We start from the raw sequence: 25,520 nt of genomic DNA on the forward strand, positions 1-25,520 counted from the left end.
GAAGCCAAAGCTCACGAATTGCATGCTCACACTCTACCAGGGGTCTCCGACCCTGCTCCTGGTGAGCTTCCGCCCTGCAGATTTTAGCTCCAACCCCAATGAAACATAGTTGAAGCAGCTTATCAAGGTTTTCAGGATTGCTTGATAATTACAGAGAGGTGTGTTGGAGGTGTGTTGAAACTGAAGTCTGCAGGAAGGTAGCCGACCAGAAGCAGGTTTGGAGATACCTGCACAATTCGGTCAGATCGCAGAGCTGCGACTTGACTGCTCACACTTCACGTCTGAAACAAATCGGTGAGATACCCGAACTAAGAAGTGTGTGGCTGTTTGCCAGTTTCAGAATCAGCATCCATGCATTCCTGGGAAATGCGCCGCCTTTCTCATACAGTTTGTGCGGTTCCTTCAAGCGATCGCAAAATATGTGGCAAAATCCGTTTATACAACCAAGTACCACAGCGTGTAGGTTTCTGTAGTGTAGTGGTTATCACGTTCGCCTCACACGCGAAAGGTCCTCGGTTCGAAACCGGGCAGAAACAGCGCGTTCCTTTTGATACGCTGCGAGTTAAAAGCCTCTCTTGAGACACGTTACTCCTTGTGTCATGAAGCACTTTTAAGGTTACACACAGTTCCGCCCGTCACATTCGCTTCACGCTTGAAAGGTGGACAGTTCGCAAGTGGGCGAAAAGCATTGCCCCTTTGGGGAGTGTTGCACAGAGAGAAAATGTGTGGCTAAATCTATCAAAATAACCAAAGAATCCACACGAACAGGTTTCTGTGGTGATGTGGTTATCACAAAAAGTCCTCGGTTCGACTGAAATAAACACTTTGTTAGAGATATGACAGGGTTTTGGTCATGTTGATTTAAGTACCTCAACAGTTACATCAGTTTTATGCACGTTATTTTAAACCTGATCGTCTGTTAGTGTTAGTTGAACGTAAGACAGGAAAGTGTACTGAGGTTTAGTCAACATTACCCAGCCAGTTGGCTGTGTAGAGAAGCCAATGAAAACCTCTTGTTCCCTTTACATAAAGTCTTGAATGTCTCGTTTGTTTTTTGTCTGTTTCATGTTGAAATCCGTTGAAAACAATTTTGAAAAAGAATAAAGGTCAATCCTTGATAATATCTCTAAACATGTCTAAGGCGATGGATTGCTCATGCACAGTTCTCTTCAGGCGTTTACCTTCCGTTAGGCCAAAATGAACACTTTCAAAAAGGTAACGTTTAATTAAATCAACAACGGAAACTATTTGATTCACACTACTACGTACTTGCTGGTAATTTAGGAATCGCACAATGCCCAACCGCAGGGGTTCCGACAAAGTTTCACGTGACGAGGTGGCCGAGTGGTTAAGGCGATGGACTGCTAATCCATTGTGCTCTGCACGCGTGGGTTCGAATCCCATCCTCGTCGTCTGTCTGTCGTTGTGAAGCTGAACTGTCTTTAACATGCCACATTGCCGATGGTTACGTTGTTTCCCACACCTCTAGGAGTAGAGAAATCAGTGTGTTTTCTTTTCACCAGTTTTGAAGTGCTTACTCGCCAGAGTCTCTGGCGGACACTTGAGTGTTTTCAGACTCTAAAGTCCATGCTTTGTGCCAACTGTCTAGAAAGTGGTAAAGACAGGGTTGAGTGGTTCCTTTGTTGATGTTTGATGAAAGAGGAACAAAACAGTAATCATAACAACTGAATAACATTAGCGGAATGGTTAAAAACATGCGTTTTCTCTAGCACAATTTCTATAGGTCAGTGCTAAAGCGTTTAAACGCAAATAGGGCAGTCTAACGGTTCACTTGGACATTATCACGACAGCTTTAACTGTGGTGAAGTATAACACATGATGCTTTTTCAATTCTTCAGCCACTTTTCTTCTGTGAGGGGGTATAGCTCAGTGGTAGAGCATTTGACTGCAGATCAAGAGGTCCCCGGTTCAAATCCGGGTGCCCCCTTGGCTATACGCCTGTATGTCCGTCTTTTGGCGCGCTAATATTTCTGACTCAAAGTTCATCCTGGATCCTTTTAACATAGGGGTAGGCAAACGTCGGTCCTGGAGTGCAGCAGTCCTGCAGAGTTTAGCCTCAGCTCAAATCAAGCACACATGAACAGGCTAACCAAGGTCTAAAGGGTCACCTGAGAACTACAGGTGGATGAGGTTTAATCAGGGTTGGAAGTAAAATCTCCAGGACTGCAGCACTTCTGGACCGGCGTTGCCGACCCCTGTACTACGCTAAAGACGAGCATACACTGTGCCATTTCAGCACAGTCGTGGCTAAATGCCAACCTACACTTAACGAGTAAATCCCATGCGACGTGAAGCCAAAGCTCACGAATTGCATGCTCACACTCTACCAGGGGTCTCCGACCCTGCTCCTGGTGAGCTTCCGCCCTGCAGATTTTAGCTCCAACCCCAATGAAACATAGTTGAAGCAGCTTATCAAGGTTTTCAGGATTGCTTGATAATTACAGAGAGGTGTGTTGGAGGTGTGTTGAAACTGAAGTCTGCAGGAAGGTAGCCGACCAGAAGCAGGTTTGGAGATACCTGCACAATTCGGTCAGATCGCAGAGCTGCGACTTGACTGCTCACACTTCACGTCTGAAACAAATCGGTGAGATACCCGAACTAAGAAGTGTGTGGCTGTTTGCCAGTTTCAGAATCAGCATCCATGCATTCCTGGGAAATGCGCCGCCTTTCTCATACAGTTTGTGCGGTTCCTTCAAGCGATCGCAAAATATGTGGCAAAATCCGTTTATACAACCAAGTACCACAGCGTGTAGGTTTCTGTAGTGTAGTGGTTATCACGTTCGCCTCACACGCGAAAGGTCCTCGGTTCGAAACCGGGCAGAAACAGCGCGTTCATTTTGATACGCTGCGAGTTAAAAGCCTCTCTTGAGACACGTTACTCCTTGTGTCATGAAGCACTTTTAAGGTTACACACAGTTCCGCCCGTCACATTCGCTTCACGCTTGAAAGGTGGACAGTTCGCAAGTGGGCGAAAAGCATTGCCCCTTTGGGGAGTGTTGCACAGAGAGAAAATGTGTGGCTAAATCTATCAAAATAACCAAAGAATCCACACGAACAGGTTTCTGTGGTGATGTGGTTATCACAAAAAGTCCTCGGTTCGACTGAAATAAACACTTTGTTAGAGATATGACAGGGTTTTGGTCATGTTGATTTAAGTACCTCAACAGTTACATCAGTTTTATGCACGTTATTTTAAACCTGATCGTCTGTTAGTGTTAGTTGAACGTAAGACAGGAAAGTGTACTGAGGTTTAGTCAACATTACCCAGCCAGTTGGCTGTGTAGAGAAGCCAATGAAAACCTCTTGTTCCCTTTACATAAAGTCTTGAATGTCTCGTTTGTTTTTTGTCTGTTTCATGTTGAAATCCGTTGAAAACAATTTTGAAAAAGAATAAAGGTCAATCCTTGATAATATCTCTAAACATGTCTAAGGCGATGGATTGCTCATGCACAGTTCTCTTCAGGCGTTTACCTTCCGTTAGGCCAAAATGAACACTTTCAAAAAGGTAACGTTTAATTAAATCAACAACGGAAACTATTTGATTCACACTACTACGTACTTGCTGGTAATTTAGGAATCGCACAATGCCCAACCGCAGGGGTTCCGACAAAGTTTCACGTGACGAGGTGGCCGAGTGGTTAAGGCGATGGACTGCTAATCCATTGTGCTCTGCACGCGTGGGTTCGAATCCCATCCTCGTCGTCTGTCTGTCGTTGTGAAGCTGAACTGTCTTTAACATGCCACATTGCCGATGGTTACGTTGTTTCCCACACCTCTAGGAGTAGAGAAATCAGTGTGTTTTCTTTTCACCAGTTTTGAAGTGCTTACTCGCCAGAGTCTCTGGCGGACACTTGAGTGTTTTCAGACTCTAAAGTCCATGCTTTGTGCCAACTGTCTAGAAAGTGGTAAAGACAGGGTTGAGTGGTTCCTTTGTTGATGTTTGATGAAAGAGGAACAAAACAGTAATCATAACAACTGAATAACATTAGCGGAATGGTTAAAAACATGCGTTTTCTCTAGCACAATTTCTATAGGTCAGTGCTAAAGCGTTTAAACGCAAATAGGGCAGTCTAACGGTTCACTTGGACATTATCACGACAGCTTTAACTGTGGTGAAGTATAACACATGATGCTTTTTCAATTCTTCAGCCACTTTTCTTCTGTGAGGGGGTATAGCTCAGTGGTAGAGCATTTGACTGCAGATCAAGAGGTCCCCGGTTCAAATCCGGGTGCCCCCTTGGCTATACGCCTGTATGTCCGTCTTTTGGCGCGCTAATATTTCTGACTCAAAGTTCATCCTGGATCCTTTTAACATAGGGGTAGGCAAACGTCGGTCCTGGAGTGCAGCAGTCCTGCAGAGTTTAGCCTCAGCTCAAATCAAGCACACATGAACAGGCTAACCAAGGTCTAAAGGGTCACCTGAGAACTACAGGTGGATGAGGTTTAATCAGGGTTGGAAGTAAAATCTCCAGGACTGCAGCACTTCTGGACCGGCGTTGCCGACCCCTGTACTACGCTAAAGACGAGCATACACTGTGCCATTTCAGCACAGTCGTGGCTAAATGCCAACCTACACTTAACGAGTAAATCCCATGCGACGTGAAGCCAAAGCTCACGAATTGCATGCTCACACTCTACCAGGGGTCTCCGACCCTGCTCCTGGTGAGCTTCCGCCCTGCAGATTTTAGCTCCAACCCCAATGAAACATAGTTGAAGCAGCTTATCAAGGTTTTCAGGATTGCTTGATAATTACAGAGAGGTGTGTTGGAGGTGTGTTGAAACTGAAGTCTGCAGGAAGGTAGCCGACCAGAAGCAGGTTTGGAGATACCTGCACAATTCGGTCAGATCGCAGAGCTGCGACTTGACTGCTCACACTTCACGTCTGAAACAAATCGGTGAGATACCCGAACTAAGAAGTGTGTGGCTGTTTGCCAGTTTCAGAATCAGCATCCATGCATTCCTGGGAAATGCGCCGCCTTTCTCATACAGTTTGTGCGGTTCCTTCAAGCGATCGCAAAATATGTGGCAAAATCCGTTTATACAACCAAGTACCACAGCATGTAGGTTTCTGTAGTGTAGTGGTTATCACGTTCGCCTCACACGCGAAAGGTCCTCGGTTTGAAACCGGGCAGAAACAGCGCGTTCATTTTGATACGCTGCGAGTTAAAAGCCTCTCTTGAGACACGTTACTCCTTGTGTCATGAAGCACTTTTAAGGTTACACACAGTTCCGCCCGTCACATTCGCTTCACGCTTGAAAGGTGGACAGTTCGCAAGTGGGCGAAAAGCATTGCCCCTTTGGGGAGTGTTGCACAGAGAGAAAATGTGTGGCTAAATCTATCAAAATAACCAAAGAATCCACACGAACAGGTTTCTGTGGTGATGTGGTTATCACAAAAAGTCCTCGGTTCGACTGAAATAAACACTTTGTTAGAGATATGACAGGGTTTTGGTCATGTTGATTTAAGTACCTCAACAGTTACATCAGTTTTATGCACGTTATTTTAAACCTGATCGTCTGTTAGTGTTAGTTGAACGTAAGACAGGAAAGTGTACTGAGGTTTAGTCAACATTACCCAGCCAGTTGGCTGTGTAGAGAAGCCAATGAAAACCTCTTGTTCCCTTTACATAAAGTCTTGAATGTCTCGTTTGTTTTTTGTCTGTTTCATGTTGAAATCCGTTGAAAACAATTTTGAAAAAGAATAAAGGTCAATCCTTGATAATATCTCTAAACATGTCTAAGGCGATGGATTGCTCATGCACAGTTCTCTTCAGGCGTTTACCTTCCGTTAGGCCAAAATGAACACTTTCAAAAAGGTAACGTTTAATTAAATCAACAACGGAAACTATTTGATTCACACTACTACGTACTTGCTGGTAATTTAGGAATCGCACAATGCCCAACCGCAGGGGTTCCGACAAAGTTTCACGTGACGAGGTGGCCGAGTGGTTAAGGCGATGGACTGCTAATCCATTGTGCTCTGCACGCGTGGGTTCGAATCCCATCCTCGTCGTCTGTCTGTCGTTGTGAAGCTGAACTGTCTTTAACATGCCACATTGCCGATGGTTACGTTGTTTCCCACACCTCTAGGAGTAGAGAAATCAGTGTGTTTTCTTTTCACCAGTTTTGAAGTGCTTACTCGCCAGAGTCTCTGGCGGACACTTGAGTGTTTTCAGACTCTAAAGTCCATGCTTTGTGCCAACTGTCTAGAAAGTGGTAAAGACAGGGTTGAGTGGTTCCTTTGTTGATGTTTGATGAAAGAGGAACAAAACAGTAATCATAACAACTGAATAACATTAGCGGAATGGTTAAAAACATGCGTTTTCTCTAGCACAATTTCTATAGGTCAGTGCTAAAGCGTTTAAACGCAAATAGGGCAGTCTAACGGTTCACTTGGACATTATCACGACAGCTTTAACTGTGGTGAAGTATAACACATGATGCTTTTTCAATTCTTCAGCCACTTTTCTTCTGTGAGGGGGTATAGCTCAGTGGTAGAGCATTTGACTGCAGATCAAGAGGTCCCCGGTTCAAATCCGGGTGCCCCCTTGGCTATACGCCTGTATGTCCGTCTTTTGGCGCGCTAATATTTCTGACTCAAAGTTCATCCTGGATCCTTTTAACATAGGGGTAGGCAAACGTCGGTCCTGGAGTGCAGCAGTCCTGCAGAGTTTAGCTCCAGCTCAAATCAAGCACACATGAACAGGCTAACCAAGGTCTAAAGGGTCACCTGAGAACTACAGGTGGATGAGGTTTAATCAGGGTTGGAAGTAAAATCTCCAGGACTGCAGCACTTCTGGACCGGCGTTGCCGACCCCTGTACTACGCTAAAGACGAGCATACACTGTGCCATTTCAGCACAGTCGTGGCTAAATGCCAACCTACACTTAACGAGTAAATCCCATGCGACGTGAAGCCAAAGCTCACGAATTGCATGCTCACACTCTACCAGGGGTCTCCGACCCTGCTCCTGGTGAGCTTCCGCCCTGCAGATTTTAGCTCCAACCCCAATGAAACATAGTTGAAGCAGCTTATCAAGGTTTTCAGGATTGCTTGATAATTACAGAGAGGTGTGTTGGAGGTGTGTTGAAACTGAAGTCTGCAGGAAGGTAGCCGACCAGAAGCAGGTTTGGAGATACCTGCACAATTCGGTCAGATCGCAGAGCTGCGACTTGACTGCTCACACTTCACGTCTGAAACAAATCGGTGAGATACCCGAACTAAGAAGTGTGTGGCTGTTTGCCAGTTTCAGAATCAGCATCCATGCATTCCTGGGAAATGCGCCGCCTTTCTCATACAGTTTGTGCGGTTCCTTCAAGCGATCGCAAAATATGTGGCAAAATCCGTTTATACAACCAAGTACCACAGCGTGTAGGTTTCTGTAGTGTAGTGGTTATCACGTTCGCCTCACACGCGAAAGGTCCTCGGTTCGAAACCGGGCAGAAACAGCGCGTTCCTTTTGATACGCTGCGAGTTAAAAGCCTCTCTTGAGACACGTTACTCCTTGTGTCATGAAGCACTTTTAAGGTTACACACAGTTCCGCCCGTCACATTCGCTTCACGCTTGAAAGGTGGACAGTTCGCAAGTGGGCGAAAAGCATTGCCCCTTTGGGGAGTGTTGCACAGAGAGAAAATGTGTGGCTAAATCTATCAAAATAACCAAAGAATCCACACGAACAGGTTTCTGTGGTGATGTGGTTATCACAAAAAGTCCTCGGTTCGACTGAAATAAACACTTTGTTAGAGATATGACAGGGTTTTGGTCATGTTGATTTAAGTACCTCAACAGTTACATCAGTTTTATGCACGTTATTTTAAACCTGATCGTCTGTTAGTGTTAGTTGAACGTAAGACAGGAAAGTGTACTGAGGTTTAGTCAACATTACCCAGCCAGTTGGCTGTGTAGAGAAGCCAATGAAAACCTCTTGTTCCCTTTACATAAAGTCTTGAATGTCTCGTTTGTTTTTTGTCTGTTTCATGTTGAAATCCGTTGAAAACAATTTTGAAAAAGAATAAAGGTCAATCCTTGATAATATCTCTAAACATGTCTAAGGCGATGGATTGCTCATGCACAGTTCTCTTCAGGCGTTTACCTTCCGTTAGGCCAAAATGAACACTTTCAAAAAGGTAACGTTTAATTAAATCAACAACGGAAACTATTTGATTCACACTACTACGTACTTGCTGGTAATTTAGGAATCGCACAATGCCCAACCGCAGGGGTTCCGACAAAGTTTCACGTGACGAGGTGGCCGAGTGGTTAAGGCGATGGACTGCTAATCCATTGTGCTCTGCACGCGTCGGTTCGAATCCCATCCTCGTCGTCCGTCTGTCGTTGTGAAGCTGAACTGTCTTTAACATGCCACATTGCCGATGGTTACGTTGTTTCCCACACCTCTAGGAGTAGAGAAATCAGTGTGTTTTCTTTTCACCAGTTTTGAAGTGCTTACTCGCCAGAGTCTCTGGCGGACACTTGAGTGTTTTCAGACTCTAAAGTCCATGCTTTGTGCCAACTGTCTAGAAAGTGGTAAAGACAGGGTTGAGTGGTTCCTTTGTTGATGTTTGATGAAAGAGGAACAAAACAGTAATCATAACAACTGAATAACATTAGCGGAATGGTTAAAAACATGCGTTTTCTCTAGCACAATTTCTATAGGTCACTGCTAAAGCGTTTAAACGCAAATAGGGCAGTCTAACGGTTCACTTGGACATTATCACGACAGCTTTAACTGTGGTGAAGTATAACACATGATGCTTTTTCAATTCTTCAGCCAATTTTCTTCTGTGAGGGGGTATAGCTCAGTGGTAGAGCATTTGACTGCAGATCAAGAGGTCCCCGGTTCAAATCCGGGTGCCCCCTTGGCTATACGCCTGTATGTCCGTCTTTTGGCGCGCTAATATTTCTGACTCAAAGTTCATCCTGGATCCTTTTAACATAGGGGTAGGCAAACGTCGGTCCTGGAGTGCAGCAGTCCTGCAGAGTTTAGCTCCAGCTCAAATCAAGCACACATGAACAGGCTAACCAAGGTCTAAAGGGTCACCTGAGAACTACAGGTGGATGAGGTTTAATCAGGGTTGGAAGTAAAATCTCCAGGACTGCAGCACTTCTGGACCGGCGTTGCCGACCCCTGTACTACGCTAAAGACGAGCATACACTGTGCCATTTCAGCACAGTCGTGGCTAAATGCCAACCTACACTTAACGAGTAAATCCCATGCGACGTGAAGCCAAAGCTCACGAATTGCATGCTCACACTCTACCAGGGGTCTCCGACCCTGCTCCTGGTGAGCTTCCGCCCTGCAGATTTTAGCTCCAACCCCAATGAAACATAGTTGAAGCAGCTTATCAAGGTTTTCAGGATTGCTTGATAATTACAGAGAGGTGTGTTGGAGGTGTGTTGAAACTGAAGTCTGCAGGAAGGTAGCCGACCAGAAGCAGGTTTGGAGATACCTGCACAATTCGGTCAGATCGCAGAGCTGCGACTTGACTGCTCACACTTCACGTCTGAAACAAATCGGTGAGATACCGGAACTAAGAAGTGTGTGGCTGTTTGCCAGTTTCAGAATCAGCATCCATGCATTCCTGGGAAATGCGCCGCCTTTCTCATACAGTTTGTGCGGTTCCTTCAAGCGATCGCAAAATATGTGGCAAAATCCGTTTATACAACCAAGTACCACAGCGTGTAGGTTTCTGTAGTGTAGTGGTTATCACGCGTTCACACGCGAAAGGTCCTCGGTTCGAAACCGGGCAGAAACAGCGCGTTCCTTTTGATACGCTGCGAGTTAAAAGCCTCTCTTGAGACACGTTACTCCTTGTGTCATGAAGCACTTTTAAGGTTACACACAGTTCCGCCCGTCACATTCGCTTCACGCTTGAAAGGTGGACAGTTCGCAAGTGGGCGAAAAGCATTGCCCCTTTGGGGAGTGTTGCACAGAGAGAAAATGTGTGGCTAAATCTATCAAAATAACCAAAGAATCCACACGAACAGGTTTCTGTGGTGATGTGGTTATCACAAAAAGTCCTCGGTTCGACTGAAATAAACACTTTGTTAGAGATATGACATGGTTTTGGTCATGTTGATTTAAGTACCTCAACAGTTACATCAGTTTTATGCACGTTATTTTAAACCTGATCGTCTGTTAGTGTTAGTTGAACGTAAGACAGGAAAGTGTACTGAGGTTTAGTCAACATTACCCAGCCAGTTGGCTGTGTAGAGAAGCCAATGAAAACCTCTTGTTCCCTTTACATAAAGTCTTGAATGTCTCGTTTGTTTTTTGTCTGTTTCATGTTGAAATCCGTTGAAAACAATTTTGAAAAAGAATAAAGGTCAATCCTTGATAATATCTCTAAACATGTCTAAGGCGATGGATTGCTCATGCACAGTTCTCTTCAGGCGTTTACCTTCCGTTAGGCCAAAATGAACACTTTCAAAAAGGTAACGTTTAATTAAATCAAAAACGGAAACTATTTGATTCACACTACTACGTACTTGCTGGTAATTTAGGAATCGCACAATGCCCAACCACAGGGGTTCCGACAAAGTTTCACGTGACGAGGTGGCCGAGTGGTTAAGGCGATGGACTGCTAATCCATTGTGCTCTGCACGCGTGGGTTCGAATCCCATCCTCGTCGTCTGTCTGTCGTTGTGAAGCTGAACTGTCTTTAACATGCCACATTGCCGATGGTTACGTTGTTTCCCACACCTCTAGGAGTAGAGAAATCAGTGTGTTTTCTTTTCACCAGTTTTGAAGTGCTTACTAGCCAGAGTCTCTGGCGGACACTTGAGTGTTTTCAGACTCTGAAGTCCATGCTTTGTGCCAACTGTCTAGAAAGTGGTAAAGACAGGGTTGAGTGGTTCCTTTGTTGATGTTTGATGAAAGAGGAACAAAACAGTAATCATAACAACTGAATAACATTAGCGGAATGGTTAAAAACATACGCTTTCTCTAGCACAATTTCTATAGGTCAGTGCTAAAGCGTTTAAACGCAAATAGGGCAGTCTAACGGTTCACTTGGACATTATCACGACAGCTTTAACTGTGGTGAAGTATAACACATGATGCTTTTTCAATTCTTCAGCCACTTTTCTTCTGTGAGGGGGTATAGCTCAGTGGTAGAGCATTTGACTGCAGATCAAGAGGTCCCCGGTTCAAATCCGGGTGCCCCCTTGGCTTTACGCCTGTATGTCCGTCGTTTGGCGCGCTAATATTTCTGACTCAAAGTTCATCCTGGATCCTTTTAACATAGGGGTAGGCAAACGTCGGTCCTGGAGTGCAGCAGTCCTGCAGAGTTTAGCTCCAGCTCAAATCAAGCACACATGAACAGGCTAACCAAGGTCTAAAGGGTCACCTGAGAACTACAGGCGGATGAGGTTTAATCAGGGTTGGAAGTAAAATCTCCAGGACTGCAGCACTTCTGGACCGGCGTTGCCGACCCCTGTACTACGCTAAAGACGAGCATACACTGTGCCATTTCAGCACAGTCGTGGCTAAATGCCAACCTACACTTAACGAGTAAATCCCATGCGACGTGAAGCCAAAGCTCACGAATTGCATGCTCACACTCTACCAGGGGTCTCCGACCCTGCTCCTGGTGAGCTTCCGCCCTGCAGATTTTAGCTCCAACCCCAATGAAACATAGCTGAAGCAGCTTATCAAGGTTTTCAGGATTGCTTGATAATTACAGAGAGGTGTGTTGGAGGTGTGTTGAAACTGAAGTCTGCAGGAAGGTAGCCGACCAGAAGCAGGTTTGGAGATACCTGCACAATTCGGTCAGATCGCAGAGCTGCGACTTGACTGCTCACACTTCACGTCTGAAACAAATCGGTGAGATACCCGAACTAAGAAGTGTGTGGCTGTTTGCCAGTTTCAGAATCAGCATCCATGCATTCCTGGGAAATGCGCCGCCTTTCTCATACAGTTTGTGCGGTTCCTTCAAGCGATCGCAAAATATGTGGCAAAATCCGTTTATACAACCAAGTACCACAGCGTGTAGGTTTCTGTAGTGTAGTGGTTATCACGTTCGCCTCACACGCGAAAGGTCCTCGGTTCGAAACCGGGCAGAAACAGCGCGTTCCTTTTGATACGCTGCGAGTTAAAAGCCTCTCTTGAGACACGTTACTCCTTGTGTCATGAAGCACTTTTAAGGTTACACACAGTTCCGCCCGTCACATTCGCTTCACGCTTGAAAGGTGGCCAGTTCGCAAGTGGGCGAAAAGCATTGCCCCTTTGGGGAGTGTTGCACAGAGAGAAAATGTGTGGCTAAATCTATCAAAATAACCAAAGAATCCACACGAACAGGTTTCTGTGGTGATGTGGTTATCACAAAAAGTCCTCGGTTCGACTGAAATAAACACTTTGTTAGAGATATGACAGGGTTTTGGTCATGTTGATTTAAGTACCTCAACAGTTACATCAGTTTTATGCACGTTATTTTAAACCTGATCATCTGTTAGTGTTAGTTGAACGTAAAACAGGAAAGTGTACTGAGGTTTAGTCAACATTACCCAGCCAGTTGGCTGTGTAGAGAAGCCAATGAAAACCTCTTGTTCCCTTTACATAAAGTCTTGAATGTCTCGTTTGTTTTTTGTCTGTTTCATGTTGAAATCCGTTGAAAACAATTTTGAAAAAGAATAAAGGTCAATCCTTGATAATATCTCTAAACATGTCTAAGGCGATGGATTGCTCATGCACAGTTCTCTTCAGGCGTTTACCTTCCGTTAGGCCAAAATGAACACTTTCAAAAAGGTAACGTTTAATTAAATCAAAAACGGAAACTATTTGATTCACACTACTACGTACTTGCTGGTAATTTAGGAATCGCACAATGCCCAACCACAGGGGTTCCGACAAAGTTTCACGTGACGAGGTGGCCGAGTGGTTAAGGCGATGGACTGCTAATCCATTGTGCTCTGCACGCGTGGGTTCGAATCCCATCCTCGTCGTCTGTCTGTCGTTGTGAAGCTGAACTGTCTTTAACATGCCACATTGCCGATGGTTACGTTGTTTCCCACACCTCTAGGAGTAGAGAAATCAGTGTGTTTTCTTTTCACCAGTTTTGAAGTGCTTACTAGCCAGAGTCTCTGGCGGACACTTGAGTGTTTTCAGACTCTGAAGTCCATGCTTTGTGCCAACTGTCTAGAAAGTGGTAAAGACAGGGTTGAGTGGTTCCTTTGTTGATGTTTGATGAAAGAGGAACAAAACAGTAATCATAACAACTGAATAACATTAGCGGAATGGTTAAAAACATACGTTTTCTCTAGCACAATTTCTATAGGTCAGTGCTAAAGCGTTTAAACGCAAATAGGGCAGTCTAACGGTTCACTTGGACATTATCACGACAGCTTTAACTGTGGTGAAGTATAACACATGATGCTTTTTCAATTCTTCAGCCACGTGTCTTATGTAAGGGGTATAGCTCAGTGGTAGAGCATTTGACTGCAGATCAAGAGGTCCCCGGTTCAAATCCGGGTGCCCCCTTGGCTTTACGCCTGTATGTCCGTCGTTTGGCGCGCTAATATTTCTGACTCAAAGTTCATCCTGGATCCTTTTAACATAGGGGTAGGTAAACGTCGGTCCTGGAGTGCAGCAGTCCTGCAGAGTTTAGCTCCAGCTCAAATCAAGCACACATGAACAGGCTAACCAAGGTCTAAAGGGTCACCTGAGAACTACAGGTGGATGAGGTTTAATCAGGGTTGGAAGTAAAATCTCCAGGACTGCAGCACTTCTGGACCGGCGTTGCCGACCCCTGTACTACGCTAAAGACGAGCATACACTGTGCCATTTCAGCACAGTCGTGGCTAAATGCCAACCTACACTTAACGAGTAAATCCCATGCGACGTGAAGCCAAAGCTCACGAATTGCATGCTCACACTCTACCAGGGGTCTCCGACCCTGCTCCTGGTGAGCTTCCGCCCTGCAGATTTTAGCTCCAACCCCAATGAAACATAGCTGAAGCAGCTTATCAAGGTTTTCAGGATTGCTTGATAATTACAGAGAGGTGTGTTGGAGGTGTGTTGAAACTGAAGTCTGCAGGAAGGTAGCCGACCAGAAGCAGGTTTGGAGATACCTGCACAATTCGGTCAGATCGCAGAGCTGCGACTTGACTGCTCACACTTCACGTCTGAAACAAATCGGTGAGATACCCGAACTAAGAAGTGTGTGGCTGTTTGCCAGTTTCAGAATCAGCATCCATGCATTCCTGGGAAATGCGCCGCCTTTCTCATACAGTTTGTGCGGTTCCTTCAAGCGATCGCAAAATATGTGGCAAAATCCGTTTATACAACCAAGTACCACAGCGTGTAGGTTTCTGTAGTGTAGTGGTTATCACGTTCGCCTCACACGCGAAAGGTCCTCGGTTCGAAACCGGGCAGAAACAGCGCGTTCCTTTTTATACGCTGCGAGTTAAAAGCCTCTCTTGAGACACGTTACTCCTTGTGTCATGAAGCACTTTTAAGGTTACACACAGTTCCGCCCGTCACATTCGCTTCACGCTTGAAAGGTGGCCAGTTCGCAAGTGGGCGAAAAGCATTGCCCCTTTGGGGAGTGTTGCACAGAGAGAAAATGTGTGGCTAAATCTATCAAAATAACCAAAGAATCCACACGAACAGGTTTCTGTGGTGATGTGGTTATCACAAAAAGTCCTCGGTTCGACTGAAATAAACACTTTGTTAGAGATATGACAGGGTTTTGGTCATGTTGATTTAAGTACCTCAACAGTTACATCAGTTTTATGCACGTTATTTTAAACCTGATCATCTGTTAGTGTTAGTTGAACGTAAAACAGGAAAGTGTACTGAGGTTTAGTCAACATTACCCAGCCAGTTGGCTGTGTAGAGAAGCCAATGAAAACCTCTTGTTCCCTTTACATAAAGTCTTGAATGTCTCGTTTGTTTTTTGTCTGTTTCATGTTGAAATCCGTTGAAAACAATTTTGAAAAAGAATAAAGGTCAATCCTTGATAATATCTCTAAACATGTCTAAGGCGATGGATTGCTCATGCACAGTTCTCTTCAGGCGTTTACCTTCCGTTAGGCCAAAATGAACACTTTCAAAAAGGTAACGTTTAATTAAATCAAAAACGGAAACTATTTGATTCACACTACTACGTACTTGCTGGTAATTTAGGAATCGCACAATGCCCAACCACAGGGGTTCCGACAAAGTTTCACGTGACGAGGTGGCCGAGTGGTTAAGGCGATGGACTGCTAATCCATTGTGCTCTGCACGCGTGGGTTCGAATCCCATCCTCGTCGTCTGTCTGTCGTTGTGAAGCTGAACTGTCTTTAACATGCCACATTGCCGATGGTTACGTTGTTTCCCACACCTCTAGGAGTAGAGAAATCAGTGTGTTTTCTTTTCACCAGTTTTGAAGTGCTTACTAGCCAGAGTCTCTGGCGGACACTTGAGTGTTTTCAGACTCTGAAGTCCATGCTTTGTGCCAACTGTCTAGAAAGTGGTAAAGACAGGGTTGAGTGGTTCCTTTGTTGATGTTTGATGAAAGAGGAACAAAACAGTAATCATAACAACTGAATAACATTAGCGGAATGGTTAAAAACATACGTTTTCTCTAGCACAATTTCTATAGGTCAGTGCTAAAGCGTTTAAACGCAAATAGGGCAGTCTAACGGTTCACTTGGACATTATCACGACAGCTTTAACTGTGGTGAAGTATAACACATGATGCTTTTTCAATTCTTCAGCCACATGTCTTATGTAAGGGGGTATAGCTCAGTGGTAGAGCATTTGACTGCAGATCAAGAGGTCCCCGGTTCAAATCCGGGTGCCCCCTTGGCTTTACGCCTGTATGTCCGTCGTTTGGCGCGCTAATATTTCTGACTCAAAGTTCATCCTGGATCCTTTTAACATAGGGGTAGGCAAACGTCGGTCCTGGAGTGCAGCAGTCCTGCAGAGTTTAGCTCCAGCTCAAATCAAGCACACATGAACAGGCTAACCAAGGTCTAAAGGGTCACCTGAGAACTACAGGCGGATGAGGTTTAATCAGGGTTGGAAGTAAAATCTCCAGCACTTCTGGACCGGCGTTGCCGACCCCTGTACTACGCTAAAGACGAGCATACACTGTGCCATTTCAGCACAGTCGTGGCTAAATGCCAACCTACACTTAACGAGTAAATCCCATGCGACGTGAAGCCAAAGCTCACGAATTGCATGCTCACACTCTACCAGGGGTCTCCGACCCTGCTCCTGGTGAGCTTCCGCCCTGCAGATTTTAGCTCCAACCCCAATGAAACATAGCTGAAGCAGCTTATCAAGGTTTTCAGGATTGCTTGATAATTACAGAGAGGTGTGTTGGAGGTGTGTTGAAACTGAAGTCTGCAGGAAGGTAGCCGACCAGAAGCAGGTTTGGAGATACCTGCACAATTCGGTCAGATCGCAGAGCTGCGACTTGACTGCTCACACTTCACGTCTGAAACAAATCGGTGAGATACCCGAACTAAGAAGTGTGTGGCTGTTTGCCAGTTTCAGAATCAGCATCCATGCATTCCTGGGAAATGCGCCGCCTTTCTCATACAGTTTGTGCGGTTCCTTCAAGCGATCGCAAAATATGTGGCAAAATCCGTTTATACAACCAAGTACCACAGCGTGTAGGTTTCTGTAGTGTAGTGGTTATCACGTTCGCCTCACACGCGAAAGGTCCTCGGTTCGAAACCGGGCAGAAACAGCGCGTTCCTTTTGATACGCTGCGAGTTAAAAGCCTCTCTTGAGACACGTTACTCCTTGTGTCATGAAGCACTTTTAAGGTTACACACAGTTCCGCCCGTCACATTCGCTTCACGCTTGAAAGGTGGCCAGTTCGCAAGTGGGCGAAAAGCATTGCCCCTTTGGGGAGTGTTGCACAGAGAGAAAATGTGTGGCTAAATCTATCAAAATAACCAAAGAATCCACACGAACAGGTTTCTGTGGTGATGTGGTTATCACAAAAAGTCCTCGGTTCGACTGAAATAAACACTTTGTTAGAGATATGACAGGGTTTTGGTCATGTTGATTTAAGTACCTCAACAGTTACATCAGTTTTATGCACGTTATTTTAAACCTGATCATCTGTTAGTGTTAGTTGAACGTAAGACAGGAAAGTGTACTGAGGTTTAGTCAACATTACCCAGCCAGTTGGCTGTGTAGAGAAGCCAATGAAAACCTCTTGTTCCCTTTACATAAAGTCTTGAATGTCTCGTTTGTTTTTTGTCTGTTTCATGTTGAAATCCGTTGAAAACAATTTTGAAAAAGAATAAAGGTCAATCCTTGATAATATCTCTAAACATGTCTAAGGCGATGGATTGCTCATGCACAGTTCTCTTCAGGCGTTTACCTTCCGTTAGGCCAAAATGAACACTTTCAAAAAGGTAACGTTTAATTAAATCAAAAACGGAAACTATTTGATTCACACTACTACGTACTTGCTGGTAATTTAGGAATCGCACAATGCCCAACCACAGGGGTTCCGACAAAGTTTCACGTGACGAGGTGGCCGAGTGGTTAAGGCGATGGACTGCTAATCCATTGTGCTCTGCACGCGTGGGTTCGAATCCCATCCTCGTCGTCTGTCTGTCGTTGTGAAGCTGAACTGTCTTTAACATGCCACATTGCCGATGGTTACGTTGTTTCCCACACCTCTAGGAGTAGAGAAATCAGTGTGTTTTCTTTTCACCAGTTTTGAAGTGCTTACTAGCCAGAGTCTCTGGCGGACACTTGAGTGTTTTCAGACTCTGAAGTCCATGCTTTGTGCCAACTGTCTAGAAAGTGGTAAAGGCAGGGTTGAGTGGTTCCTTTGTTGATGTTTGATGAAAGAGGAACAAAACAGCAATCATAACAACTGAATAACATTAGCGGAATGGTTAAAAACATACGTTTTCTCTAGCACAATTTCTATAGGTCAGTGCTAAAGCGTTTAAACGCAAATAGGGCAGTCTAACGGTTCACTTGGACATTATCACGACAGCTTTAACTGTGGTGAAGTATAACACATGATGCTTTTTCAATTCTTCAGCCACGTGTCTTCTGTAAGGGGTATAGCTCAGTGGTAGAGCATTTGACTGCAGATCAAGAGGTCCCCGGTTCAAATCCGGGTGCCCCCTTGGCTTTACGCCTGTATGTCCGTCGTTTGGCGCGCTAATATTTCTGACTCAAAGTTCATCCTGGATCCTTTTAACATAGGGGTAGGCAAACGTCGGTCCTGGAGTGCAGCAGTCCTGCAGAGTTTAGCTCCAGCTCAAATCAAGCACACATGAACAGGCTAACCAAGGTCTAAAGGGTCACCTGAGAACTACAGGCGGATGAGGTTTAATCAGGGTTGGAAGTAAAATCTCCAGGACTGCAGCACTTCTGGACCGGCGTTGCCGACCCCTGTACTACGCTAAAGACGAGCATACACTGTGCCATTTCAGCACAGTCGTGGCTAAATGCCAACCTACACTTAACGAGTAAATCCCATGCGACGTGAAGCCAAAGCTCACGAATTGCATGCTCAAACTCTACCAGGGGTCTCCGACCCTGCTCCTGGTGAGCTTCCGCCCTGCAGATTTTAGCTCCAACCCCAATGAAACATAGCTGAAGCAGCTTATCAAGGTTTTCAGGATTGCTTGATAATTACAGAGAGGTGTGTTGGAGGTGTGTTGAAACTGAAGTCTGCAGGAAGGTAGCCGACCAGAAGCAGGTTTGGAGATACCTGCACAATTCGGTCAGATCGCAGAGCTGCGACTTGACTGCTCACACTTCACGTCTGAAACAAATCGGTGAGATACCCGAACTAAGAAGTGTGTGGCTGTTTGCCGGTTTCAGAATCAGCATCCATGCATTCCTGGGAAATGCGCCGCCTTTCTCATACAGTTTGTGCGGTTCCTTCAAGCGATCGCAAAATATGTGGCAAAATCCGTTTATACAACCAAGTACCACAGCGTGTAGGTTTCTGTAGTGTAGTGGTTATCACGTTCGCCTCACACGCGAAAGGTCCTCGGTTCGAAACCGGGCAGAAACAGCGCGTCCCTTTTGATACGCTGCGAGTTAAAAGCCTCTCTTGAGACACGTTACTCCTTGTGTCATGAAGCACTTTTAAGGTTACACACAGTTCCGCCCGTCACATTCGCTTCACGCTTGAAAGGTGGCCAGTTCGCAAGTGGGCGAAAAGCATTGCCCCTTTGGGGAGTGTTGCACAGAGAGACAATGTGTGGCTAAATCTATCAAAATAACCAAAGAATCCACACGAACAGGTTTCTGTGGTGATGTGGTTATCACAAAAAGTCCTCGGTTCGACTGAAATAAACACTTTGTTAGAGATATGTCAGAGTTTTGGTCATGTTGATTTAAGTACCTGAACAGTTACATCAGTTTGATGCACGTTATTTTAAACCTGATCGTCTGTTAGTGTTAGTTGAACGTAAGACAGGAAAGTGTACTGAGGTTTAGTCAACATTACCCAGCCAGTTGGCTGTGTAGAGAAGCCAATGAAAACCTCTTGTTCCCTTTACATAAAGTCTTGAATGTCTCGTTTGTTTTTTGTCTGTTTTATGTTGAAATCCGTTGAAAACAATTTTGAAAAAGAATAAAGGTCAATCCTTGATAATATCTCTAAACATGTCTAAGGCGATGGATTGCTCATGCACAGTTCTCTTCAGGCGTTTACCTTCCGTTAGGCCAAAATGAACACTTTCAAAAAGGTAACGTTTAATTAAATCAACAACGGAAACTATTTGATTCACACTACTACGTACTTGCTGGTAATTTAGGAATCGCACAATGCCCAACCGCAGGGGTTCCGACAAAGTTTCACGTGACGAGGTGGCCGAGTGGTTAAGGCGATGGACTGCTAATCCGTTGTGCTCTGCAAGCGTGGGTTCAAATCCCATCCTCGTCGTCTGTCTGTCGTTGTGAAGCTGAACTGTCTTTAACATGCCACATTGCCGATGGTTATGTTGTTTCCCACACCTCTAGGAGTAGAGAAATCAGTGTGTTTTCTTTTCACCAGTTTTGAAGTGCTTACTCGCCAGAGTCTCTGGCGGACACTTGAGTGTTTTCAGACTCTAAAGTCCATGCTTTGTGCCAACTGTCTAGAAAGTGGTAAAGACAGGGTTGCGTGGTTCCTTTGTTGATGTTTGATGAAAGAGGAACAAAACAGTAATCATAACAACTGAATAACATTAGCGGAATGGTTAAAAACATACGTTTTCTCTAGCACAATTTCTATAGGTCAGTGCTAAAGCGTTTAAACGCAAATAGGGCAGTCTAACGGTTCACTTGGACATTATCACGACAGCTTTAACTGTGGTGAAGTATAACACATGATGCTTTTTCAATTCTTCAGCCACGTGTCTTCTGTAAGGGGGTATAGCTCAGTGGTAGAGCATTTGACTGCAGATCAAGAGGTCCCCGGTTCAAATCCAGGTGCCCCCTTGGCTATACGCCTGTATGTCCGTCGTTTGGCGCGCTAATATTTCTGACTCAAAGTTCATCCTGGATCCTTTTAACATAGGGGTAGGCAAACGTCGGTCCTGGAGTGCAGCAGTCCTGCAGAGTTTAGCTCCAGCTCAATTCAAGCACACATGAACAGGCTAACCAAGGTCTAAAGGGTCACCTGAGAACTACAGGTGGATGAGGTTTAATCAGGGTTGGAAGTAAAATCTCCAGGACTGCAGCACTTCTGGACCGGCGTTGCCGACCCCTGTACTACGCTAAAGACGAGCATACACTGTGCCATTTCAGCACAGTCGTGGCTAAATGCCAACCTACACTTAACGAGTAAATCCCATGCGACGTGAAGCCAAAGCTCACGAATTGCATGCTCACACTCTACCAGGGGTCTCCGACCCTGCTCCTGGTGAGCTTCCGCCCTGCAGATTTTAGCTACAACCCCAATGAAACATAGTTGAAGCAGCTTATCAAGGTTTTCAGGATTGCTTGATAATTACAGAGAGGTGTGTTGGAGGTGTGTTGAAACTGAAGTCTGCAGGAAGGTAGCCGACCAGAAGCAGGTTTGGAGATACCTGCACAATTCGGTCAGATCGCAGAGCTGCGACTTGACTGCTCACACTTCACGTCTGAAACAAATCGGTGAGATACCCGAACTAAGAAGTGTGTGGCTGTTTGCCAGTTTCAGAATCAGCATCCATGCATTCCTGGGAAATGCGCCGCCTTTCTCATACAGTTTGTGCGGTTCCTTCAAGCGATCGCAAAATATGTGGCAAAATCCGTTTATACAACCAAGTACCACAGCGTGTAGGTTTCTGTAGTGTAGTGGTTATCACGTTCGCCTCACACGCGAAAGGTCCTCGGTTCGAAACCGGGCAGAAACAGCGCGTTCCTTTTGATACGCTGCGAGTTAAAAGCCTCTCTTGAGACACGTTACTCCTTGTGTCATGAAGCACTTTTAAGGTTACACACAGTTCCGCCCGTCACATTCGCTTCACGCTTGAAAGGTGGCCAGTTCGCAAGTGGGCGAAAAGCATTGCCCCTTTGGGGAGTGTTGCACAGAGAGAAAATGTGTGGCTAAATCTATCAAAATAACCAAAGAATCCACACGAACAGGTTTCTGTGGTGATGTGGTTATCACAAAAAGTCCTCGGTTCGACTGAAATAAACACTTTGTTAGAGATATGACAGGGTTTTGGTCATGTTGATTTAAGTACCTCAACAGTTACATCAGTTTTATGCACGTTATTTTAAACCTGATCGTCTGTTAGTGTTAGTTGAACGTAAGACAGGAAAGTGTACTGAGGTTTAGTCAACATTACCCAGCCAGTTGGCTGTGTAGAGAAGCCAATGAAAACCTCTTGTTCCCTTTACATAAAGTCTTGAATGTCTCGTTTGTTTTTTGTCTGTTTCATGTTGAAATCCGTTGAAAACAATTTTGAAAAAGAATAAAGGTCAATCCTTGATAATATCTCTAAACATGTCTAAGGCGATGGATTGCTCATGCACAGTTCTCTTCAGGCGTTTACCTTCCGTTAGGCCAAAATGAACACTTTCAAAAAGGTAACGTTTAATTAAATCAAAAACGGAAACTATTTGATTCACACTACTACGTACTTGCTGGTAATTTAGGAATCGCACAATGCCCAACCACAGGGGTTCCGACAAAGTTTCACGTGACGAGGTGGCCGAGTGGTTAAGGCGATGGACTGCTAATCCATTGTGCTCTGCACGCGTGGGTTCGAATCCCATCCTCGTCGTCTTTCTGTCGTTGTGAAGCTGAACTGTCTTTAACATGCCACATTGCCGATGGTTACGTTGTTTCCCACACCTCTAGGAGTAGAGAAATCAGTGTGTTTTCTTTTCACCAGTTTTGAAGTGCTTACTAGCCAGAGTCTCTGGCGGACACTTGAGTGTTTTCAGACTCTGAAGTCCATGCTTTGTGCCAACTGTCTAGAAAGTGGTAAAGGCAGGGTTGAGTGGTTCCTTTGTTGATGTTTGATGAAAGAGGAACAAAACAGCAATCATAACAACTGAATAACATTAGCGGAATGGTTAAAAACATACGTTTTCTCTAGCACAATTTCTATAGGTCAGTGCTAAAGCGTTTAAACGCAAATAGGGCAGTCTAACGGTTCACTTGGACATTATCACGACAGCTTTAACTGTGGTGAAGTATAACACATGATGCTTTTTCAATTCTTCAGCCACGTGTCTTATGTGAGGGGGTATAGCTCAGTGGTAGAGCATTTGACTGCAGATCAAGAGGTCCCCGGTTCAAATCCGGGTGCCCCCTTGGCTTTACGCCTGTATGTCCGTCGTTTGGCGCGCTAATATTTCTGACTCAAAGTTCATCCTGGATCCTTTTAACATAGGGGTAGGCAAACGTCGGTCCTGGAGTGCAGCAGTCCTGCAGAGTTTAGCTCCAGCTCAAATCAAGCACACATGAACAGGCTAACCAAGGTCTAAAGGGTCACCTGAGAACTACAGGCGGATGAGGTTTAATCAGGGTTGGAAGTAAAATCTCCAGGACTGCAGCACTTCTGGACCGGCGTTGCCGACCCCTGTACTACGCTAAAGACGAGCATACACTGTGCCATTTCAGCACAGTCGTGGCTAAATGCCAACCTACACTTAACGAGTAAATCCCATGCGACGTGAAGCCAAAGCTCACGAATTGCATGCTCACACTCTACCAGGGGTCTCCGACCCTGCTCCTGGTGAGCTTCCGCCCTGCAGATTTTAGCTCCAACCCCAATGAAACATAGCTGAAGCAGCTTATCAAGGTTTTCAGGATTGCTTGATAATTACAGAGAGGTGTGTTGGAGGTGTGTTGAAACTGAAGTCTGCAGGAAGGTAGCCGACCAGAAGCAGGTTTGGAGATACCTGCACAATTCGGTCAGATCGCAGAGCTGCGACTTGACTGCTCACACTTCACGTCTGAAACAAATCGGTGAGATACCCGAACTAAGAAGTGTGTGGCTGTTTGCCGGTTTCAGAATCAGCATCCATGCATTCCTGGGAAATGCGCCGCCTTTCTCATACAGTTTGTGCGGTTCCTTCAAGCGATCGCAAAATATGTGGCAAAATCCGTTTATACAACCAAGTACCACAGCGTGTAGGTTTCTGTAGTGTAGTGGTTATCACGTTCGCCTCACACGCGAAAGGTCCTCGGTTCGAAACCGGGCAGAAACAGCGCGTTCCTTTTGATACGCTGCGAGTTAAAAGCCTCTCTTGAGACACGTTACTCCTTGTGTCATGAAGCACTTTTAAGGTTACACACAGTTCCGCCCGTCACATTCGCTTCACGCTTGAAAGGTGGCCAGTTCGCAAGTGGGCGAAAAGCATTGCCCCTTTGGGGAGTGTTGCACAGAGAGACAATGTGTGGCTAAATCTATCAAAATAACCAAAGAATCCACACGAACAGGTTTCTGTGGTGATGTGGTTATCACAAAAAGTCCTCGGTTCGACTGAAATAAACACTTTGTTAGAGATATGTCAGAGTTTTGGTCATGTTGATTTAAGTACCTGAACAGTTACATCAGTTTGATGCACGTTATTTTAAACCTGATCGTCTGTTAGTGTTAGTTGAACGTAAGACAGGAAAGTGTACTGAGGTTTAGTCAACATTACCCAGCCAGTTGGCTGTGTAGAGAAGCCAATGAAAACCTCTTGTTCCCTTTACATAAAGTCTTGAATGTCTCGTTTGTTTTTTGTCTGTTTTATGTTGAAATCCGTTGAAAACAATTTTGAAAAAGAATAAAGGTCAATCCTTGATAATATCTCTAAACATGTCTAAGGCGATGGATTGCTCATGCACAGTTCTCTTCAGGCGTTTACCTTCCGTTAGGCCAAAATGAACACTTTCAAAAAGGTAACGTTTAATTAAATCAACAACGGAAACTATTTGATTCACACTACTACGTACTTGCTGGTAATTTAGGAATCGCACAATGCCCAACCGCAGGGGTTCCGACAAAGTTTCACGTGACGAGGTGGCCGAGTGGTTAAGGCGATGGACTGCTAATCCGTTGTGCTCTGCAAGCGTGGGTTCAAATCCCATCCTCGTCGTCTGTCTGTCGTTGTGAAGCTGAACTGTCTTTAACATGCCACATTGCCGATGGTTACGTTGTTTCCCACACCTCTAGGAGTAGAGAAATCAGTGTGTTTTCTTTTCACCAGTTTTGAAGTGCTTACTCGCCAGAGTCTCTGGCGGACACTTGAGTGTTTTCAGACTCTAAAGTCCATGCTTTGTGCCAACTGTCTAGAAAGTGGTAAAGACAGGGTTGAGTGGTTCCTTTGTTGATGTTTGATGAAAGAGGAACAAAACAGTAATCATAACAACTGAATAACATTAGCGGAATGGTTAAAAACATACGTTTTCTCTAGCACAATTTCTATAGGTCAGTGCTAAAGCGTTTAAACGCAAATAGGGCAGTCTAACGGTTCACTTGGACATTATCACGACAGCTTTAACTGTGGTGAAGTATAACACATGATGCTTTTTCAATTCTTCAGCCACGTGTCTTCTGTAAGGGGGTATAGCTCAGTGGTAGAGCATTTGACTGCAGATCAAGAGGTCCCCGGTTCAAATCCGGGTGCCCCCTTGGCTATACGCCTGTATGTCCGTCGTTTGGCGCGCTAATATTTCTGACTCAAAGTTCATCCTGGATCCTTTTAACATAGGGGTAGGCAAACGTCGGTCCTGGAGTGCAGCAGTCCTGCAGAGTTTAGCTCCAGCTCAATTCAAGCACACATGAACAGGCTAACCAAGGTCTAAAGGGTCACCTGAGAACTACAGGTGGATGAGGTTTAATCAGGGTTGGAAGTAAAATCTCCAGGACTGCAGCACTTCTGGACCGGCGTTGCCGACCCCTGTACTACGCTAAAGACGAGCATACACTGTGCCATTTCAGCACAGTCGTGGCTAAATGCCAACCTACACTTAACGAGTAAATCCCATGCGACGTGAAGCCAAAGCTCACGAATTGCATGCTCACACTCTACCAGGGGTCTCCGACCCTGCTCCTGGTGAGCTTCCGCCCTGCAGATTTTAGCTACAACCCCAATGAAACATAGTTG

At 45.1% G+C, this 25,520-nt stretch overlaps 32 non-coding genes across 32 annotated transcripts; all 32 read left to right on the plus strand.

Annotated features, from left to right (window-relative positions):
- The first annotated feature begins 463 nt into the window (after positions 1–463).
- On the plus strand, positions 464–536 carry trnav-cac (transfer RNA valine (anticodon CAC)). The gene has a single exon. It is a non-coding gene; the product is annotated as a tRNA-Val (tRNA).
- Positions 537–1,330: 794 nt separating this feature from the next.
- Positions 1,331–1,412, plus strand: trnas-gcu (transfer RNA serine (anticodon GCU)). The gene has a single exon. It is a non-coding gene; the product is annotated as a tRNA-Ser (tRNA).
- A 464-nt stretch (positions 1,413–1,876) lies between these two features.
- Positions 1,877–1,948, plus strand: trnac-gca (transfer RNA cysteine (anticodon GCA)). Its single transcript has one exon. It is a non-coding gene; the product is annotated as a tRNA-Cys (tRNA).
- An 826-nt stretch (positions 1,949–2,774) lies between these two features.
- trnav-cac (transfer RNA valine (anticodon CAC)) lies at positions 2,775–2,847 on the plus strand. Its single transcript has one exon. It is a non-coding gene; the product is annotated as a tRNA-Val (tRNA).
- A 794-nt stretch (positions 2,848–3,641) lies between these two features.
- trnas-gcu (transfer RNA serine (anticodon GCU)) lies at positions 3,642–3,723 on the plus strand. Its single transcript has one exon. It is a non-coding gene; the product is annotated as a tRNA-Ser (tRNA).
- Positions 3,724–4,187: 464 nt separating this feature from the next.
- Positions 4,188–4,259, plus strand: trnac-gca (transfer RNA cysteine (anticodon GCA)). Its single transcript has one exon. It is a non-coding gene; the product is annotated as a tRNA-Cys (tRNA).
- Positions 4,260–5,085: 826 nt separating this feature from the next.
- trnav-cac (transfer RNA valine (anticodon CAC)) lies at positions 5,086–5,158 on the plus strand. Its single transcript has one exon. It is a non-coding gene; the product is annotated as a tRNA-Val (tRNA).
- Positions 5,159–5,952: 794 nt separating this feature from the next.
- trnas-gcu (transfer RNA serine (anticodon GCU)) lies at positions 5,953–6,034 on the plus strand. The gene has a single exon. It is a non-coding gene; the product is annotated as a tRNA-Ser (tRNA).
- A 464-nt stretch (positions 6,035–6,498) lies between these two features.
- trnac-gca (transfer RNA cysteine (anticodon GCA)) lies at positions 6,499–6,570 on the plus strand. The gene has a single exon. It is a non-coding gene; the product is annotated as a tRNA-Cys (tRNA).
- Positions 6,571–7,396: 826 nt separating this feature from the next.
- trnav-cac (transfer RNA valine (anticodon CAC)) lies at positions 7,397–7,469 on the plus strand. The gene has a single exon. It is a non-coding gene; the product is annotated as a tRNA-Val (tRNA).
- Positions 7,470–8,263: 794 nt separating this feature from the next.
- Positions 8,264–8,345, plus strand: trnas-gcu (transfer RNA serine (anticodon GCU)). The gene has a single exon. It is a non-coding gene; the product is annotated as a tRNA-Ser (tRNA).
- A 464-nt stretch (positions 8,346–8,809) lies between these two features.
- trnac-gca (transfer RNA cysteine (anticodon GCA)) lies at positions 8,810–8,881 on the plus strand. The gene has a single exon. It is a non-coding gene; the product is annotated as a tRNA-Cys (tRNA).
- Positions 8,882–10,571: 1,690 nt separating this feature from the next.
- Positions 10,572–10,653, plus strand: trnas-gcu (transfer RNA serine (anticodon GCU)). The gene has a single exon. It is a non-coding gene; the product is annotated as a tRNA-Ser (tRNA).
- A 464-nt stretch (positions 10,654–11,117) lies between these two features.
- On the plus strand, positions 11,118–11,189 carry trnac-gca (transfer RNA cysteine (anticodon GCA)). The gene has a single exon. It is a non-coding gene; the product is annotated as a tRNA-Cys (tRNA).
- An 826-nt stretch (positions 11,190–12,015) lies between these two features.
- Positions 12,016–12,088, plus strand: trnav-cac (transfer RNA valine (anticodon CAC)). The gene has a single exon. It is a non-coding gene; the product is annotated as a tRNA-Val (tRNA).
- A 794-nt stretch (positions 12,089–12,882) lies between these two features.
- On the plus strand, positions 12,883–12,964 carry trnas-gcu (transfer RNA serine (anticodon GCU)). Its single transcript has one exon. It is a non-coding gene; the product is annotated as a tRNA-Ser (tRNA).
- A 463-nt stretch (positions 12,965–13,427) lies between these two features.
- On the plus strand, positions 13,428–13,499 carry trnac-gca (transfer RNA cysteine (anticodon GCA)). Its single transcript has one exon. It is a non-coding gene; the product is annotated as a tRNA-Cys (tRNA).
- An 826-nt stretch (positions 13,500–14,325) lies between these two features.
- On the plus strand, positions 14,326–14,398 carry trnav-cac (transfer RNA valine (anticodon CAC)). Its single transcript has one exon. It is a non-coding gene; the product is annotated as a tRNA-Val (tRNA).
- Positions 14,399–15,192: 794 nt separating this feature from the next.
- Positions 15,193–15,274, plus strand: trnas-gcu (transfer RNA serine (anticodon GCU)). The gene has a single exon. It is a non-coding gene; the product is annotated as a tRNA-Ser (tRNA).
- Positions 15,275–15,738: 464 nt separating this feature from the next.
- On the plus strand, positions 15,739–15,810 carry trnac-gca (transfer RNA cysteine (anticodon GCA)). Its single transcript has one exon. It is a non-coding gene; the product is annotated as a tRNA-Cys (tRNA).
- Positions 15,811–16,628: 818 nt separating this feature from the next.
- trnav-cac (transfer RNA valine (anticodon CAC)) lies at positions 16,629–16,701 on the plus strand. The gene has a single exon. It is a non-coding gene; the product is annotated as a tRNA-Val (tRNA).
- A 794-nt stretch (positions 16,702–17,495) lies between these two features.
- trnas-gcu (transfer RNA serine (anticodon GCU)) lies at positions 17,496–17,577 on the plus strand. The gene has a single exon. It is a non-coding gene; the product is annotated as a tRNA-Ser (tRNA).
- A 463-nt stretch (positions 17,578–18,040) lies between these two features.
- On the plus strand, positions 18,041–18,112 carry trnac-gca (transfer RNA cysteine (anticodon GCA)). The gene has a single exon. It is a non-coding gene; the product is annotated as a tRNA-Cys (tRNA).
- An 826-nt stretch (positions 18,113–18,938) lies between these two features.
- On the plus strand, positions 18,939–19,011 carry trnav-cac (transfer RNA valine (anticodon CAC)). The gene has a single exon. It is a non-coding gene; the product is annotated as a tRNA-Val (tRNA).
- Positions 19,012–19,805: 794 nt separating this feature from the next.
- trnas-gcu (transfer RNA serine (anticodon GCU)) lies at positions 19,806–19,887 on the plus strand. The gene has a single exon. It is a non-coding gene; the product is annotated as a tRNA-Ser (tRNA).
- A 464-nt stretch (positions 19,888–20,351) lies between these two features.
- Positions 20,352–20,423, plus strand: trnac-gca (transfer RNA cysteine (anticodon GCA)). Its single transcript has one exon. It is a non-coding gene; the product is annotated as a tRNA-Cys (tRNA).
- An 826-nt stretch (positions 20,424–21,249) lies between these two features.
- On the plus strand, positions 21,250–21,322 carry trnav-cac (transfer RNA valine (anticodon CAC)). The gene has a single exon. It is a non-coding gene; the product is annotated as a tRNA-Val (tRNA).
- Positions 21,323–22,116: 794 nt separating this feature from the next.
- trnas-gcu (transfer RNA serine (anticodon GCU)) lies at positions 22,117–22,198 on the plus strand. Its single transcript has one exon. It is a non-coding gene; the product is annotated as a tRNA-Ser (tRNA).
- Positions 22,199–22,662: 464 nt separating this feature from the next.
- trnac-gca (transfer RNA cysteine (anticodon GCA)) lies at positions 22,663–22,734 on the plus strand. The gene has a single exon. It is a non-coding gene; the product is annotated as a tRNA-Cys (tRNA).
- An 826-nt stretch (positions 22,735–23,560) lies between these two features.
- Positions 23,561–23,633, plus strand: trnav-cac (transfer RNA valine (anticodon CAC)). The gene has a single exon. It is a non-coding gene; the product is annotated as a tRNA-Val (tRNA).
- Positions 23,634–24,427: 794 nt separating this feature from the next.
- trnas-gcu (transfer RNA serine (anticodon GCU)) lies at positions 24,428–24,509 on the plus strand. Its single transcript has one exon. It is a non-coding gene; the product is annotated as a tRNA-Ser (tRNA).
- A 464-nt stretch (positions 24,510–24,973) lies between these two features.
- Positions 24,974–25,045, plus strand: trnac-gca (transfer RNA cysteine (anticodon GCA)). Its single transcript has one exon. It is a non-coding gene; the product is annotated as a tRNA-Cys (tRNA).
- Positions 25,046–25,520: the final 475 nt, after the last annotated feature.

Source organism: Paramisgurnus dabryanus, chromosome 14 (assembly GCF_030506205.2).
Source record: "Paramisgurnus dabryanus chromosome 14, PD_genome_1.1, whole genome shotgun sequence".
Taxonomy (NCBI): Eukaryota; Metazoa; Chordata; class Actinopteri; order Cypriniformes; family Cobitidae; genus Paramisgurnus; species Paramisgurnus dabryanus.